At 40.8% G+C, this 6,624-nt stretch overlaps 1 pseudogene; it reads right to left on the reverse strand.

Annotated features, from left to right (window-relative positions):
* Positions 1-584: 584 nt before the first annotated feature.
* Positions 585-1,633, reverse strand: LOC130868639 (40S ribosomal protein SA-like; annotated as a pseudogene).
* Between the last annotated feature and the right edge of the window lie 4,991 nt (positions 1,634-6,624).

Raw genomic sequence — 6,624 nt, forward strand, 5'->3', positions numbered from 1 at the left:
GTTGGGGATATGGATTGAGAGGAGAAGAGGGATGGAAAACTATAATAGGGCTAGTAAAAATAATTAATAAAAATCAATTTTAAAATAATCTATCAAAATACTAGTAATAAAGATTGACCCCATTCAGCCTCGGAAGGAAGGAAGGAAGGAAGGAAGGAAGGAAGGAAGGAAGGAAGGAAGGAAGGAAGGAAGGAAGGAAAGGAAAAGAAGGATGGACAGTCTTAGCAGTGCTAATAGTCATGAGTTTATTTTAATAATACATTTATATTGAAATAGGATGAATTTGATTTGATACTAATCCATTATCATTACTATGGCACTGCTAGCCCAGGATCCGTCATCTGTGAATGTTCCATTGGTGCCCAGTAAAAACAAGTGCTCACTCTGGACAGTGCTGCTGACCTAGAATTAATCTAAGAATTAAGATAGAATTGAATTCTCCCTTAACAGTGTAGACAAACTAATACCTTGGTGTCCCAGTTATATTCTAAAATACAGGGTTTGGTTTCATTTTGAGCTTTAGGAGCTTTATTTACCTTCCACCTTTCCCCTCTTTGCTCAGGTTTCTGCGGAGAAGCTCAGGGTCACTCAGTGACTCCAACCCACTCAGTGGCCTATGATGTGGATGCTGCTGACCAGTCCTCATTGACTGGCTGGGCACTCAAGTCCGCAGCTGGGAACTGTTGGATGGATACAAAGGGCACCTGCACACTCTCAGACTAGTCTGCCACCTCTGGATGAGCAGCATTGACCTCAAGAGCCCTGAAATTCCTCCTTGGTTACAATCTTTTCAGCAGCATCCTGTTCCTCCTTCTCAGTCTTCTCTGGGTATCCGTAAAAGCAAAGATCAGGTATAACCTACGATGGGTGTCCACGGAAGATAGACAGCTCCACGTGGCAGAGTACTTTCCGGGCCAGCATCCACCACATCAGACCCACGGAGTGAGCTTTGTTGTGGCACGGGATGGCAATGGGTGTAGTGCAGAGGAGAGTCTGTTACACGGAGCAGTGGTGGGCAGGTTGACATAAGATGCCTCTGAGGGACAAGGGGTCAGTTCTGAGATCAGCCACCATTAGAGGCTGTGGGACTCTGAAGGCTGCTTGGATCTGGTTAGGGAAGGCCCAAAGCATGAAGCGGCCAGCAATTTGAGTGGTTCCAGTGGCGACAGCAGGAAACTTCAGCACAGCTTGCTGGCCAGTGTCTCTGGAGGAGATGATGGTGACATCAGCAAGGTTCTCAATTACATACAGCAATACCCAGAGCTGCAAGCAGCAGCTTCTCCCAGGTCCTCTTCAGATTTATGGTGTAGATACCATCAGTTTTCCCTTTGTCCATGGACTGTTCCATCTGAAAGTTAAGGCTGGTGCTACATAAGTGTGTTCCTGTGGCAAGGAACTTGAGGACATGCTCCTCCCTTGTCTGCAGGACATCGAGGGCTCTGTAATTGTATAAGTTTCCCTTTAAGTTACCATAGGAATCAAGAGCCCACGCCTGGGCAATACGGAAAGCTCTAAAACATAGTTTTGCATGTGATTTTTCCTCTTCAAGAGAACAGGCTAATCCAGAAAGGATCGTTCATTGAATCCTGATACTGACCCGATAAGTGATGGTGGAGCTATACTGCATGTTCATCATCACTCCTTCAGTATCCTGCTAGATCAGAATGTGTCCCTAATCTGGTGTCGTCATGTTTGTATAGGTGTTCTCTTTGGCCTTTATTAATGAACAGGTGAAAGATGGTATTAGATTCATTCATTGACACTTATTTGAAAATGCTCCTTGAATGAATATTTTGGAAGCCATTTTATTTATTTTCAAAAGAGGAAACTCCCCACTTTTGGAGTTTATGCGGTTCAGATAATATCTCCTTTAACGTTTCTCACTAAGCATCAGCTTTTTAACTTTGAGGACTGATGGTGTGTATTTAATATTTACAGTGGTACAGGCTTAAGTGGGTACCAAAATAACTTTCTAGTGCCTATAACTGTAATGTTTACAGTGGAATTTCGGGTACTATTCCCTCAGGGTATTAAGAAATCTCCCTCAAGGTTTTGTTACAGTGGGTCTATAGATTTCCAGATAGTACAAATGGGTCTTGAAATGATGCAGTCCCCTTGGGAATTTTCAGGTGTATTGGTAAAACGAGGTTTATACAACGTATATTTTCCAAAATATGTTATTTTTAGAGCCAGGCCAAGACATCAGAGTAAGATAATGAATGCCAAGTAGAACGCAGCTGGGATCCAGGTAAGTACTCTGTATATACATACCAAGTGCTGATGTACCTTTTTACTTGGTACCATGCTTTTGTTGCCACTGCTCAGGGAAGAAATGTTGAAGCCCTCAGCTGTTGTAATGCTGTCTGACTGTGATTGCACACTTTTTCAAATGAGAGGAAAGCTTCACATTGAACTTTATTGTCAGGGGATTGGTTATATACAACTTTGCTGTTGCTATGGAACTCCAAGTCCAGTACCTTTCCCGAAAATATTGCAGAGCTTGAATTTGTCTGCAGTGTATGTAGAGTTAAACATTTATGGGCAAGGAAATGGGCATGTGCCCTGTAAGGCTGTAATCTGAAAGGTGTTTTCATGGCTTTTGTTTTTCATATCCTCTTTAAGCAAGTTCCCTGATAACTGAAAATACCAGTAGCAGAGATTATCAATAGCCTGGTAAGTGGCATAGAGCGGACCCTCTTATTGTCAATATCCAGGCAGATGAAGTATTGTGTAATCTAGTGTTGCCTTGCTTTTGTAGGTATCCTGTGAGAGTCTTGGCTAGTATACAGGTATGTGACGACACACCTTCACCCACTAGATGCGTATTTAGTTTTAGCTATATCTTTGGTGAGCATTTTCAGCATTCTTAAACCCCCCACACTTTTTCTTGCATGTATGCATTTATTGCTTTGGAGGATATTTTTGAGAAAGACTCTTACTCTGTGGCCCAAACTGGCCTAGAACTCATTATTTAGATCAGGCTTGCCTCACACTTAAAGCTGCTAATCTCCCGGGAAGTACTCAGGACTCGGAAAACACATGGAGTGATACAGAATCTTCATGTGCATATGTTGGGGGGGGGGGTTGTAGCGTGCTTTCCTTGCCACTGTGCATTAGTTGCATGAGTTTTGTTTTTACATTTCCTTCCAAAGAGTAGAGTGACCCTGAAACGTGTTGATGGAACCTTGTTACTTTATAGGTAAATGGTGAAGTACATACCACAGCACAAACCATGTGATCTTAGATATCAAGGTCGGTGCCGCAGAATCTAGGTTTATGAGTAGTAGGTGCCAAGAGTGGTGTCATCACATTTCTTTTTGCATATTTCTGGAATTATTTTTGGTTGGGCACATTTAGGGAGGCATTAAAAGCATACTTTTAAACGTGTGAATTAGAAGTGCTTCTGGCAGGCTTATATTTCACCCTGTGTTTTACACTTTGATTATTAAAACCTATGTCCCTGACACCCCTACTAACATCATATTCTTACATGCTTGCCATCCGGTGATGTCTCTTTTATACATATAATGCAGAATCATACTCACAGCAATAGGTTATGTTCATGGGCTACATCACAGCAAGATGCTTTGTGTTCTTTTTACAGGTATTCGCTCAAGGAAGTTTATCTTACAAGGAGATTTCTCATGCTTTGAATTCTGTAAGTTTCTAAACGTCAAGAACTGACACGGGGACCTTGGGGATGACATATGCAACTGGGTGTTTTCTTGATGTTTATTTGTAGCACAGGTCAGAACAGCACAGTGAGACAGTGTTGTTGAAGGGAGCATGTTTGGTACCCAGGTCAGTGCTGCTGTAGGCCTTCATCACATAATGCAGTGGTTCTCAGTCTTCCTAATGCTGCAACCCTTTAATACAGTTCCTCATGTGCTGACCCCCAACCATAAAAGTAATTTTTTTGCTACTTCATAAGTGTAATTTTGCTACTGTTATGAATCATAATGTAAATATGTGTTTTCCCGTGGTCTTAGGCAACCCCTGTGAAAGGGTTATTCGATCCCCATGTTGAGAACCACTGACATAACAGAACATCTTATATTTCTATACACAGGTAAGTGACTATGCTACCCTTTGTCCTTCTTGTGACTTTGATTTTATTTTTGCTGCTCAGCCAAGAAATAGCGGCATGCTTGACAATTCTCAAGATTATGAAAGTGCACCTTTTCTAGAGTAAGAAAATGTACAGTGCATCTATATGTGTTGAGGGATTGGGTGTGTACCTGGCAATAGTCGTTGCTATGGAACTGCTAGTGCTAAATGCTGGCTGGCTGTGTTGCAGGTATCCACTAGAAAAGGATAGCTTGTCCTTATAAGGTCTTTTCTAGTGTAAAGATGTGAGATGTTGCTCCAGTCACTCATCAAATATCATCATATTTTCAGATGAATTATTTGATATCTGGTTTGGAGACTCACATGTGTCCCTGCCATTGTAAGCTATGCAGATGGCATTAACATCTCTTTCACCTGACTAGTAAGCCTCGATTTTTATTGTATCTTGGTTGACTGGTCACGTGTATTTAATGTTTATAAGGGTAGAAGATAAATAAGGATGTCATGACTTTCATCAGATATATCACTGAGACACTCACCATGGAATTTTGGCACGTAGTCTCCCAATAGATAGGACTTCCATTAGAATGAGTTATCCTTGGAAGTCTGTAAGTATCCAGGTTTTGTGGATGTGTCCTAAAATGACGATATGAGTTAGGGATTTCCAATTCCAGAGAGAATGATAAATGTCCCGAATAGTTTTGTTAGGATGTGGCTTTCATAGTAAACCATACCATCATCATCTGAGAAAGATAATAAAGTGGCATGTTGCAACTAGCAAACTAAATGCCAAAGCTGGCCTATTCACAGAATGAAATGGAAGTCTAGTGTGCTCTGGGTAAGTATTGACAATACCTGTAGCACTTTGTAGATATGCATTTGTGTCAGGTGCTCAGGCACAAAAGAATGTCCTTAGGAATCCTAATGAAGACAAGTTGTGTTATATGGTCAAGAAAATTAATGTCGATCATGTAAGTATTAAGGGATTTATATTGCCTGATTCTTTTCATTGCTTTGTAAAGAAATTTTGCCTTGAGCCTAGTTATACACTTTGCATAGTTTGCAGGTACACAGTCAAGAAAGGATAGAACCTCTTGACAATACATGTACATGAAATTCAACCAAGTATCCAGAGGGAATTAGAGAGTTCTTTAACAATGGTAGTAGTCAAGGTCATGGGTAAATATCTTCCTCTTCTTTGCCTCCTCCTCTCCTTCTCTGCTTTCCTTCTCCTTTTCTCCTTCTCTCTTTGCCTCCTCCATTTTCCCCTCTTCCTCCTCCATCTTCTTCCTCTTCCTTTCCCTCTTTCTCTACTTCCCTTCCACCTTCCTCCTCCTTTTTTATGAGACAGGCTCTTACTAACTACCAGAACAGTATTGAACCCCCTCTGTATCCCAGGTAGAAACTGAATTGTGTTGTTCCTGCCTCACTGTATGGAGTAGTTAGGATGATACACCTGTATCATACAGCCTTACTCATATTGTCTGAGATATTCTCTTACGGAGAACATACCGATTGTTGGATCCTGACCAAGCAAATTATCATGTGAACATATCACAGAATAGACGACATGATCTTCAAAATTCAGGTACATGAGAAGGATGTACCTAACTTGGATTCACCATGCTGTGACCTTTCAGCAGGTACTCTATTACCTTCTTTGCCTTGTGTGTGTGTGTATGTGTGTGTGTGTGTGTGTGTATGAAAGTCCTCAGAAATTTCAATACTTTCAGATGTACTTCATAACTTCTTAGAGGAAACAGATATTTTAGCAGTACTTTTTTGCATGTTGTCTTCATGCACCCCTAAAGTTAATATTCTTAGGGGTGGAAGTCTACTTTGAGTTCTATATAATTTTCACCGTGTCTACCATCCTAATTGGTGGTAGCATTTTAAGGGGTATCCTTTCTTAGGAGAATAAGAATTTGGCCAAGTCTTTGGCTATTTGCAACTATTCAGGTAAGGCAAATGGGCCTAAAAGTGATTCAGTGAGTGGGTTTTATCTAAGCAGTTTTTCTTGATGTGTTTTTCAGTGACAGGTCAAAACTTCACAATGCCGCAAAGAGATCTGCAAGAATATAGTTTCTCACAGTAGATAAGTCACACTATGATTGGGATTCACTGTCCAGGGTACTGATTGTCAACAACACAGAAAAAAAAATGATTGTGATGTCCCTTAACCCTGCTTTGTTTTTGGTTTTTGTTTTTTTGTTTTTTTGTTTTATTTTTTTTTTTTCAGCGCATGTGTCCTGCAGGTGTTTGGATAAGAAGTTGTAGAGCCTTTAGCAAATCTTGTGACCATGATTTCATATAATATGTTCATGACATTCACGTTGCACAGGCACATGTTGAGAGGGTGATTGTACTAAAGCTCCTTGTCATTTTCCTTGACTTATCAGCCTAAGGGAAGCACGCTTTTTTGTAGTCTTCAGGCCAAGAAAGTATGGGCAGTTCTGAATTGTGATCAAATGGCAAGCCATTTAAGTATCTGAGTGCAGTTGAATAGGCCCTCAATAATAGTCGTAGGCAAAGGAATGTGAATGAGTCCTTGTAGTA

This window comes from Chionomys nivalis, chromosome X (genome assembly GCF_950005125.1).
Source record: "Chionomys nivalis chromosome X, mChiNiv1.1, whole genome shotgun sequence".
Classification (NCBI taxonomy): domain Eukaryota; kingdom Metazoa; phylum Chordata; class Mammalia; order Rodentia; family Cricetidae; genus Chionomys; species Chionomys nivalis.